This window comes from Pan troglodytes, chromosome 4 (assembly GCF_028858775.2).
Source record: "Pan troglodytes isolate AG18354 chromosome 4, NHGRI_mPanTro3-v2.0_pri, whole genome shotgun sequence".
Taxonomy (NCBI): Eukaryota; Metazoa; Chordata; class Mammalia; order Primates; family Hominidae; genus Pan; species Pan troglodytes.
This window is the reverse complement of record NC_072402.2, coordinates 116,817,837-116,830,751: the sequence shown is the minus strand read 5'-3', so window position 1 is coordinate 116,830,751 and position 12,915 is coordinate 116,817,837. Positions and strand designations below refer to the sequence as shown.

The 12,915-nt window shown below is 39.3% G+C and overlaps 1 protein-coding gene across 17 annotated transcripts in view; it reads right to left on the bottom strand.

The window, feature by feature from the left end:
• The window catches only part of DMXL1 (Dmx like 1), a 191,492-nt gene that overhangs the window by 164,998 nt on the left and 13,579 nt on the right, over positions 1-12,915 (bottom strand). The gene's annotated exons all lie outside the window — the stretch shown is intronic.

Sequence of the window (12,915 nt, the reverse complement as noted above, 5' to 3'; positions counted from 1 at the left end):
GCTGGAGTGCAGTGGCGCAATCTCGGCTCACTCCAAGTTCCGCCTCCCAGGTTCACGCCATTCTCCTGCCTCAATTTCCCCAGTAGCTGAGACTACAGGTGCCCACCACCACGCCCAGCTAATTTTTTGTATTTTTAGTAGAGACGGGGTTTCACCGTGTTAGCCAGGACGGTCTTGATCTCCTGACCTCGTGATCCACCCGCCTCGGCCTCCCAAAGTGCTGGGATTACAGGCGTGAGCCACTGCACCCGGCCCACTTTTTTCATCTCCAGTGAATGCTACCACCCTTGTCTAAACTGAACCATGATCATCTCTCTCCTATTCTACTAATAGCAAACTTCCATTCTTGCCTCCCTCTAATGCATTTCCACAAAGAGTGATATTTGAAAAATGTTTACTGCACCAAGTAATTTTCCCTGCTTAAACCCCTCAACAGTTTTCCACTGCACTTGGAATAAAATCTCAACACCACACCATGGTCAATATCCGAAATGGTGGTCCTTCTATAAACCCATCTCAGGCTATTCTTTCCTTCTCTCAGTTGGCTCTTGTTTCTGTTCCTTTTTACATCTCAAGGTGTTTATCTGCCTTTTATCTGCCTGGTCTTTTCTAGTTAGCTGCTTTCCAACATTCAGGCTACAATTCCCAACCACTATCTCTCTCATTACTTTCTATCACATTACTGTTTATTTTCTTCACGGCATATATCACAATTTTTAAACGTCTTTTGTCCATATCTATTATTAAAAGTTAAATTCCAAAAAGGAAGGATTCAAGTTTATCTTGTTCTCTACTCTAGTCCTCAATTCTAACACAAGGGCCTAGAATGCAGCTAATAATTTATAAGTGGAATAAATGAAGCATTTAATTTCACAAAAACAGTCATCACAACAAAAGAAAGTATACATAGCTCAAGACTTGTTGCCAAGCATTTCATAGCTCTTTTTCAATTTTACAACAGTTAGCATAACTCTCCCAACTACAACTCTTCTTTTGTGTGTCCTTTTCCCTACCACCTTCTTTGATCACAGGAGTTTTTTCCATTACAGGGTACATGGTTGTTCTCCTAGGATTCATATTATAGACTGGTACACGTTACAACAATAAGACATCTAACACAAACTGTTTTCCAACCTGAGTTCATAAAGTTTTTATCAACTGTCTACTTGCTCCTCATTTTTGCACACGCACATATATTTAAAAATTATACTTCAGGCTGGGCATGGTGGCTCATGCCTGTAATCCCAGCACTTTGGCAGGCTGAGGCAGGCGGATCACCTGAGGTCTGGAGTTCAAGACCAGCCTGACCTACATGCAGAAACCTCGTCTCTACTAAAAATACAAAATTAGCCAGGCATGGTCGTGTATGCCTGTAATCTCAGCTACTTGGGAGGCTGAGGCAGGAGAATCGCTTGAACCCGGGAGGTGGAGGTTGCAGCAAGCTGAGATCGCGCCATTGCACTCCAGCCTAGGCAACAAGAGCAAAACTCCATCTCAAAAAAAAAAAAAAATTATACTTCATATATACCTTAATTCCTACCAAAACCAAAATTATTCTGTATACTCTATCAAAAAATATTAAAAATGGGACTTGAGAGAACATACAAATGAATGTGCTATATGGAAAAGAAAATCAAGGCCCAAATAAGTTGATAACATCTCAGTGGCAGAGTGGGGCTTCAGAACCTGATCTCTTGATTTTTGGTCTCCTGCTATTTCCATGGTACCAACAGGGCCTTCCCTAGTTAACATGCTTGCCTGGAATTTTACCTAAAAATTAGAAAGAATAATCAAGTATGATTCCACTAGTTTCACAAAGTGAAAAGAACTGGCTCAAACAAACAAAAAAATCACATGATGATCTCCTCTCCTATATAAATACCCATGATGGGATCATAAGGCTTGTCATAAGACCATTAGCAAGAATAAATTCCAAAGGCTAATTTTAAGAGAAGTTGTCTTTCAAATAATTTAGAAACTAATTTTTCTCCTTGATATTAAATTTTGAGAATACTGATTGTCACTGTTTCTCAAAATATTGTGTTGAATTTTACATGTTTACAATTTAGATTTGCTCCCTTCTAAACAACATTTTCAGTTTCCTTTCAGTGGAATAAAAAAACTCATGTCTTCACAACTTCACCTTTGTTATACCTGAAATTATCTACCTCATTTCAGATATTACGTTGCAAGTATTTTGTCAAACATGACCCAAAATTTTCCCACATCAAGTCTACATTAATTTTGAAGCCCACACAAATTACTACTTAATACAAATATTACACTTGCAGAGTTGAGAAATGTAAAGTAATCCCAGAAATAAACACTTAGTACTATACAGAGGAAAATACCAACTAATAACACAATTACCACTTCATCATTCAATGACTTATCTAGTTCTGAATTACCCTTGTTCTTTTGCTGCTGCTGCATCATACTACTACTATTTGACTTTTTCTCAGCGATGGTACTAGAAGTTAACAAAGCTGTCTCCGTAGTCTTGGTAAATTTTAAATCAAATAAAATTATTGAACTTGGCTGAGCATGGTGGCTCACATCTGTAATCCCAGAACCTTGGGAGGCCAAGACAGGTGAGTCGCTTGGGTCCAGGAGTTAAAGACTAGCTTGGGCAACATGGCAAAACCAGCTCTACAGAAAACACAAAAAATTAGCTGGTTGCAGAGGCATACGCCTGTAGTCCCAGCTACCCAAAAGGCTGAGGTGGGAGGATAACCTGAGCCCAGAAGGTCAAGGCTGTGGTGAGCATCACTACACTCCAGCCCAGGCAACAGAGTGAGACCTTGTCTAAAAATTAAAAATTAAAAAAAAAAAAAGATTGTGTAAGTCTGCAGTTACTTCCTCTACTGAAGACTTGAACCCCTCAAAGTAATTTGTGAAGGTTGAAATCAACTTCTTCCAAACTCTTGGTAATGTTGATATTTTGACCTCCTCCTATGCATTGCAAATGTCCCTAATGGCATCTAGAATGGTGAAGCCTTTCCAGAAGGTTTTCAATTTACTTTGTCCAGATCAATAAGAGGAATCATTATCTATAGCAGCTATAGCCTTATGAAATAACTTTCTTAAATAAGACTTTAAAAGTTGGAAGCATTTCTTGGTTCATGGACTACAGAATGAATGTTTTAGCAAGCATAAAAACTACACTAATCTCCTTGTACACCTGCCTGATCAGAGCACAGGTCATTGTCAATGAACAGCAATATTTTGAAAGGAAATCTTTTTTCTCAGCAGTAGGTCTCAACAGCGGGCTGGAAATATTTAGTAAACTGTGCTGTATACATAGGTGCTGTCATCCGGGCTTTGTTGTTCCACTTGTAGAGCACAGGCAGACTAGGTTTAGCATAATTCTTAAAGACTCTAGGATTCTCAGAATGATAAATGGGCATGGGCTTCAACTTAAAGTTACCAACTGCATTAGCCCCTAACAAGAGTCAGGCTGTCCTTTGAAGCTTTGAAGCCAGGCATTGACCTCTCCTCTCTAGTTATGAAAGGCCTAGGTGGCATCTTCTTCCAACAGAAGGCTGTTTCATCTGCTTTAAAATCTGTTCTTTCACATAGCCACCTTCATCAATTATCTCAGCTAGATCTTCGGGATAACATGCCGAAGCTTCTACATCACTCAGCGCTTGCTGCTTTACCTTTCACTTACAGGTTATAAAGATGACTTCTTTTCTTAAACCTCATGAACCAACCTCTGCTGGCTTCAAACTTTAATTTTGCAGCTTCCTCACCTCTCCCAGCCCTTCACGGAATTGAGAAGAGTTAGGGTCTTGCTCTGGATTAGGCTTTGGCTTAAAGGAATGTTGTGGCTGGTCTGATCTTCTAGCCAGACCACTCAAACCTTCTCCATATAAGCAATAAGGCTATTTTGCTTCCTTATCATTCATGTGTTCAATGGAACAGAACTTTAATTAATAGTTTCCTTTGGAATTTTCCCTTTGCATTTACAACGGCTAACTAGCACAATAGGCCTAGCTTTTGGCCCATCTTGACACACCCTCCTCACTAAACTTAATCATTTCTAGCTTTTGATTTAAAGAAAGAGATGTGTAACTCTTCCTTTCTGAACACTTAAAAGACACTGTAGGGTTGTCACTATTCTAATTTCTATATCATTGTGTCTCAGTGAATAGGGAGGTCTGAGTGCAGTTCATTGGCATTCCACAACCATTACAATAGTAACAAAGATCACTGATCATCATAACAGATATAATAATAATTTTAAAAGGGGCCAGGCATGGTGGCTCACACCTGTAATCCCAGCACTTTGGGAGGCCAAGGCAGGCAGATCACTTGAGGTCAGGAGTTCAAGACCAGCCTGGCCAACATGGTGAAATCCAGTCTCTACTAAAAATATGAAAATTAGCCAGGCGTGCTCATTTGAACCCAGGAGGCAGAGGTTGCACTGAGCCAAGATCGTGTTGCTGCACTCCAGCCTGGGCGACAGAGCAAGACTCTGTTCAAAAATAATAATAATAAAAGTTTGAAATATTTTGAGAATTACCAAAATGCGACACAGAGACACAAAGTGAGCGCATGCAACTGGAAAAATAGTGCTGACAGATTTGCTCAACAAAGGGTTGCCACAAAACTTCAATTTGTAAAAATCATAATACTTGAAGTGCAATAAAGGAAAGAGCAAGAAAACAAGATATGCCTGTATTCAAGAAAACTGAAAACATGTCCACACAAAAACCTGTACATCAATGTTCATACCAGCATTATTCATAATGGCCACAAGGGGAAACAACTCAAATGTCCATCAACTGTCAATGGCTAAACAAAATATAGTATATATCCATACAATGGAATAGTATTAAGCCATAAAAAGTACTAGTAAACGCTAGAACATGGATGAACTTTACAAAAGACCACATATTTTATTATTTCACTTATATGAAATGTCCAGAATAGACAAATCCATAGAGTCAGTAAGGTAGTTGGTGCAAATAAGCAAACAAGCAATGTAAGTGGCTGTAAGATACCAGCTGCCAGTGGCTAGGGGTAGTGGCAAATAGACAGTGATTGGTAATAGACACGGGATTTCTCTTGGGGGTGAGGAAAATGTTCTATAATCAGATTGTGGTAATACACATTGTTAATACACTAAAACCACTAAAATTTACACTTTAAAAGGGTGAACTTTATGGTATGTAAATTATATTTCAATAAAGCTGTTATTTAAAAAATAATAACTGTGGCTCCAAAAAGGTGGTGTTTCACTTGCCTCCAAAGAAAATGAAAAACAGATTCATACAACATCACACCTGTAATCCCACCGAATCAGGAGGCTAAGGAGAAAAGATCGCTTGAGCCCAGGAGTTTGAGATCAGCCTGGGCAACACAGCAAGACCCTATGTGAAAAAAAAAGAAAAAGAATTTTTCTTAAATAAAAGAAAAAGAAAACCCAAAACAAATATACAGTGCTGAAAGTATCACCAGAAATAACCCAGAACTCACATATGAAGACAAGACAGTTCCTGGGGCCACAGGAATGAAAAAAGACAATTTTCAGAAATGAAAAAAGACAAAGAGACTTCCACATTCACAACACCCCTCCCCCAATTCTGCCCAGCACCTAGGGCACAGAAAATTTCCCCAAACATTGTTTCTACACTGGAAAAAGGGAGATTATGGTGAACAGCCAGCTTCCCCACCATATTGGGTTCTCTAGCAGGATATCTGTCCCAGCCCTAACCCATAAGAAGCATCACAAGTGCCTAAAGAAATATCTCTGAGGACAGGGAGAAACAAAGAGGGCAGGCAGTATTATTATCTGCATCCCCGAAAATAGTGCTCCATAACTCAGCCAAAGGAGATGCCACATGAGAGAGGCTGTTCAGTAGTAACACCACCCTGTAGGAGGTTTGTCCCACAGGTTTCCAGCACATTAACCCTTAGCCAGCATTCCCCCTCTGCTGAGATACCTCCTGTGGGATCTCCTCACTTTAGGAACGGCAGCCCTTTGATGGTTTACTAGAGCCAAGGTGAACCTGGACTTAAGGCAACACCTGGAGCCTAAAAAGGGGCAGTGGCTTAGCAGTGAAGAATCTCCAAGTAAACATATCCAATATAAACCAAAACAAGCCAAAGACTAGAATAAAAAACTAATCCATAAATGCAAAGACATAGGTGTGCATCCACAAGAAACAGCAGGCCAAGCACAGTGGATCACGCCTGTAATCCCAACACTGGGAGGCCAAAACAGGAGGATCCCTTGAGCCTAGGAGTTTGAAACCAGGCTGGGCAGCACAGCAAGACTTGCCTCTACAAAAAAACAAAAATAAAAACATTAGCTGGGTGTGGTGGCATGTGCCTGTAGTCCCAGCTACTAAGGAGGCTGAGATGGGAGGACAACTTGAGCTGGTAAATTAAGGCTGCAGTGAGCTGTGATCTCACCACTGCACTCCAGCCTGGGCAACAGAGAAAGACACTGTCAAATAAATAAATAAATAAATGCAGCAAACAGGGAACCACGATCTCACCAAACAAAGCAAGGAACCTGACCCCAACCAGTAGGCGATATGTGAGCTCTCTGACCAAGAATTCAAAATAGTTTTAAGGAAACAACTATTCAGTCATCTCTAAGATAAGACAAAAAGCAATTCAGAAATTTATCAGAAAACGTTAATAAACAGATTGAAATATTTTTTAAAAATCAAACAGAAATCTTGGAACTGAGCGAAAAATTCATTAGAGGCTCTCCATAGAAGAATGGATCAAGCAGAAGAAAGAATCAGTGAGCTCAAAGTCAGGCTATTTAAAAACACACAGAGGACTGCCAGGCACGGTGGCTCACGCCTGTAATCCCAGCACTTTGGGAGGCCAAGGCGGGCTGATCACAAGGTCGAGAGATCGAGACCACCCTGGCCAACATGGTGAAACCCCGTCTCTACTAAAAATACAAAAAAAAAGTAGCCAGGCATGGTAGCAGGCGCCGGTAATCCCAGCTACTTGGGAGGCTGAGGCAGGAGAATCGCTTGAACACGGGAGGCAGAGGTTGTGGTGAGCCGAGATCGCGCCATTGCACCCCAGCCTGGGCAAAAAGAGTGAAACTCTGTCTCAAAGAAAAAAAAAAAAAAAAACAGAGGAGAAAAAAACAAAAAAGAAAAGTAATGAAGTTGCCTACAAGATACAAAAAATTACCTCAAAAAATGAAATCTAAGAATTGGCATTCAAGAGGGATTTGAACAAGAGAAAGTAGAAAGCTTATCCAAAGAAGTAACAGAAAACTTTCTAAAACTTCAGAAAAGACATAAATATCCAGGTAGACAAAGGCCAAAAGACCCCAAACAGATTTGACCCAAATAATACTAACCCCAAGTGGCTGGGCACAGTGGCTCACACCTGTAATCCCAGTACTTTGGGAGGTTGAGGCAGGCAAATCACCTGAGGTCCGGAGTTCGAGACCAGCCTGGCCAACATGGTGAAACCCTGTCTCTACTAAAAACACAAAAATTAGCTGGGTGGGGTGGTGGGCGCCTATAATCCCAGCTACTCAGGAGGCTGAGGCAGGAAAATCACTTGAACCCGGGAGGCAGAGGTTGCAGTGAGCCGAGATCTCACCATTGCACTCCAGCATGGGTGACAAGAGCGAAAGTCCTTCTCAAAAAAAAAAAAAAAAAGACTAACCCGAAGCATAAAATAATCAAACTCTCAAAGGTCAAGGACAAAGAGAAAATCCTAAAAGCAGTACAAAAGCTGGGTGCAGTGGCTCAAGTCTGTAATCCCAGCACTTCGGGAGGCCAAGGCGGGCGGATCACCTGAGGTCTGGAGTTCAAGACCAGCCTGACCAACCTGGAGAAACCCCATCTCTACTAAAAATACAAAATTAGCTGGGTATGGTGGCGTATGCCTGTAATCCCAGCTACTCAGGAAAGCTGAGCCAGAAGAATTGCTTGAACCCAGGAGGTGGAGGTTGCGGTGAGACAAGATTGCGCCATTGCACACCAGCCTGGGCAACAAGAGTGAAACTCTGTCTCAAAAAAAAAAAAAAAAAAAAAGGCAGTACCAAAAATGAAGTGGCTGTGCACAAGGCTGATGCTTGTAATCCCAGCACTTTGGGAGGCCAAGGTGGGTGGATCACTTGAGGCCAGGAGTTTGAGACCAGCCTGGCCAAAATGGCAAAACCCCATCTCTACTAAAAAAATACAAAAATGAGCAGGGTGTGGTGGTGCGCACCTGTAATTCCAGCTACTCGGGAGGCTGAGGCATGAAAACTGCTTGAACCCAGGAGGCAGAGGTTGCAGTGAGCTGAGATCATGCCACTGCACTCTAGCCTGGGTGATGGAATGAGACTCTGTCTCAAAAAAAAAAAAAAAAAAAAAAAAATATATATATATATATATATGCATATATAATGGAGCTCCAATTTGTCTGGCAAAAGATTCATCAAGAGAAACCACATAGGCCAGGAGGGAGCTAGATGACACTTTCAAAATGCTAAAAGACAAAATGTTGTCTTCTATAAATATTGTAGCCAGCAAAGTTATCCTTCTAATATGAAGGAGAGATAAAGTATTTCCCAGACAAAGGGTGACGAAATTCACCACGATTAAGACTTGCAAAAATGCTAAAGGGAGTTCTTCAACATGAAATTTAAAAAAACCACTAATATGCAAAAAAAAAAAAATTGTTTTGGAAGATACAAAACTCACTGGAAAAATTAAGTCACAGACAAATCTAGAAGAATACTGTAATTGTGGTGTGTAACCTATTCATAACTCTATTATGAAGCCCAAAAGACAAATCTATCAAAAATAATACCTACAATAACTTTTTAAGAGACAGGCAATATAAAAACAGGCAAATTAAGACAAATGAAAGCCAAAAATGTGAGTATAGAATTTTATTTTTATTTGTTTCTATTCTTTGAGATATAAGCTGTCATACCTTTAAGATAATAACACACTTCAATAAGATGTTTTATGTGAGCCTCATGGTAGCCACAGTGCCAAAACCAATAATAAATACTTTAAAAATAAACAGTAACAAAGTAAAATACACTAACAGAGAAGAGCATTTAACCACAAAGGATAACAGTAAGAAAGGAAGAGAGGAGTAGAAAAACAACCAGAAAAACAACAAAATGCTAGTAGTAAATCCTTACTTACCAATAATACTTTTTTAAAGGCAAAACTCACAATTACTTTTGCAGCAACCTAACAACACAATGTAAAGGGGCTTTATTCTCCCATTAGAAGGCACAGAGTGGCTGAATAAATGAAGAAAAAAGAACCAACTCTATACTGCCCACAAGAAACCCACCTTACCAAGAAAAGCATACATAGACTGAAAGTAAAGGGGTGGAAAAAGATATTCCATGCAACTGAAAACCAAAAAATAGCTTGACTAGCTATACTTACATCAGATAAAATATGCTACAAATCAAAGACAGACTATAAAGAGACAAAGATTACTATATAACGATAAAGCAGTCAATCCAGAAATAGTATAAACAATTATAAATATCTCTATCACCCAACACCAGAGCTCTCAAGCATATAAAGCAAACACTGCTGGGCGTGGTGCCTCACACCTGTAATCCCAGCACTTTGGGAGACCGAGGCTGGCAGATCACCTGAAGTCAGGAGTTTGAGGCCAGTCTAGCCAACATGGTGAAACCCTGTCTCTACTAAAAATACAGAAATTAGCCAGGCATGGTGGAGGGTGCCTGTAATCCCAGCTACTTGGGAGGCAGAAGCAGGAGAATCGCTTGAACCTGGGAGGCAGAGGGTGCAGTTAGCAAAGATAGCGCCATTGCACTCCAGCCTGGGCAACAGAATGAGACTCTGTCTCAAAAAAATAAAATAAAAATAAAGCAAACATGAATAGATCTAAATAGAATGCAATACAATAACGTAGGAGAATTTAACACCCCACTCTCAGTAATAGACAGATCTAACAGAAGAATCAACAAAGAACATCAGTTAAACGATACACTAGATCTAATAGGCCTGACATTTAAAGAACACCCACCTAACCGCTGCAGAATATACATTATTTTCATCAGCACATAGACTATTCCCAAGAATAGACATATCTGAGGTCACAAAACAAGTCTGAACAATTTTTTGAAAAACAGAAATTATATCAAGTACCTTTTCTCACTACAATGGAATAAAACTAGAAATCAGTAAGAAAACCCTTGGAAACTTCACAAATATGCTCCTGAATGACCAATGGATCAATAACAAAATTAAGAAGGCAATTAAAACTTTCTTAAAACAAATGAAAATGGGAATACAACATAACAAAATCTATAGGATACAGCAAAAGCAGTACTAAGAAAAGTTGAAAGCAATAAATGCTTACATTAAAAAAGTAGAAAAAAGAAAAAAAGTAGAAAGACTTCAAATAACCTAATAATGCACCTCAAGGAACCTGAAAAACAAAAACAAATCAAACCCAAATTTGTACGAAGAAAAAATAAAGATCAGAGCATAAATAAATGAAATAGAGACAAAAAAAAGATCAATGAAATGAAACTTTTTAATGAAAAGTTAAAATCAACAAAATTGTGGCTTGACTAAGAAAAAAAGAGAAGACCCAAGTAAGTAACAAATTAAATAGAAGACAAAACAACTAGATCAAAGAACTAAAAAGAATCCTTATGAACAACCATATACCAGCAAATTCAATAAAATCCAGAAGTGAGTGGATAAATTTCTGGACACATACAACCTACCAAGATTGAACCATAAGGAAATAGAAAACCTTACCAAATCAATAATGAGTAATGAGATGGAAGCCATAATAAAAAGTATCTTATCAAAGAAAAGCTCAGGACCTATGGCTTCACTGCTGAATTCTATCAAACATTTAAAGAACTAACACCAATTCTACTCAAACTCTTCAAAAAAAATTCAAAACCTCAACAAATCAATAATGAGTAATGAGATGGAAGCCATAATAAAAAGTATTTTATCAAAGAAAAGCTCAGGACCTGATGGTTTCACTGCTGAATTCTATCAAACATTTAAAGAAGAACTAACACCAATTCTACTCAAACTCTTCAAAAAAACTGAAGAGAAAGGAAGACTTCCAAACTCATCCTATGAGACCAGCATTATCCTGACACCAAAACCAGACAAAGCAACAACAACAACAAAAAACTACAAGCCCATATCACACATGAAGACAGATACAAAAATTCTCAATAAAATACCTGCAAACCAAATTGAACAACACATTAAAAGATCATTCACCATGATAAAGTGGCATTCATCCCAGGGACCCAAGGATGGTTCAACATATGTGATATGGTTTGGCTCTGTGTCCCCACCCAAATCTCATCTTGAATGGTACTCCCATAATTTCCATGTGTTGTGGAAGGGACCAGGTGGGAGATAATTGAATCATGGGGGCGGTTTACCCCATACTGTTTTCACGGTAGTGAATAAGTCTCACGAGATCTGATGGTTTCATAAGGGGAAACCCATTTTACTTGGCTCTCATTCTCTCTCTTGCCACTGCCATGTGAGATGTGCCTTTCACCTTCAGCCATGATTGTGAGGCCTCCCCAGTCATATGGAACTCTAAGTCCAATAAACCTCTTTTGTAACTTGCTCAGTCTTGGGTATGTCTTTATCAGCAGCATGAAGAGACTAATACAATATGTAAATCAATAAACGTGATATATCACCTTAACAGAACCAAGAACAAAAACCATATGATAGTTTCAACAGATCCTGGAAAAGCATTTGATAAAATTCAACATCCCTTTATGATAAAAACCCTCAACAAACTGGGCATAGGAGGAACATTCCTCACAATAATAAAGATTATTTATGAAAAACCCACAGCTAACGTCATTCTAAATAGGGAAAAACTGAAGATTTTTCCTCTAAGATATGGAACAAGAATGCCAACTTTCACCACTTTTATTCAGTATAGTACTAGAAGTCCTGGCCAGAGCAGTTAAGCAAGAGAAAAAAATAAAGGGTAACCAAATTGGAAAGGAAGAAGTCAAATTAGCCTTGTTCACAAATGATATGATTGTATACTCAGAACAGCCTTAAGATTGCACCAAAAAAACCTGTTAGAACGGATGAACAAATTCAGTAAAATTCCAGGATGCAAAATCAACATACAAAAATCAGCAGCATTTCTATACATCAATGGTGTATAGAATAGCATACACCATTGTATGCTCACCAATGGCGAGCAATCTTACAAAGAAATCAGAAAGCAATCCCATTACAATAGCTACGAAGAACAGAAAAAATCCAGAATTAATTATTATTATTATATTTATTTATTTATTTATTTATTTATTTTTGAGACAGAGTCTCACTCTGTTGCCCAGGCTGGAGTGCAGTGGCACCAATCTTGGTTCACTGCAGCCTCTGCCTCCCGGGTTCAAGCGATTCTCATGCCTCAGTCTCACGAGTAGCTAGGACTACAGGTGCACACGACCATGCCTGGCTAAGTTTTTTGTATTTTTAATAGAGACGGGGTTTCACCATGCTGGCTAGGGTGATCTTGAACTCTTGGCCTCACGTGATCTGCCCTCCTCAGCCTCCCAAAGTGATGAGATTACAGGAGTGAGCCCCTGTGACCAGCTGGAATTAATTTAACCAAAGAAGTGAAAGATTTGTACAAGGAAAACTATAAAACTCTGATGAAAGAAATTGATGCAGACACACAAAAAATGGAAAGATATTCCATGCTCATGGATTGGAAGAATTAATATTGTTAAAATGACCACACAGAAGACAATTTTAGGATCTTTTTTTTTTTTTTTGAGACGGAGTTTCACTCTTGTTGCCCAGGGTGGAGTGCAATGGCATGATCTTGGCTCACCACAACCTCCACCTCCCAGGTTCAAGCAATTCTCCTGCCTCAGCCTCCCGAGTAGCTGGAATTACAGGCATCTGCCACCACGCCGGGCTA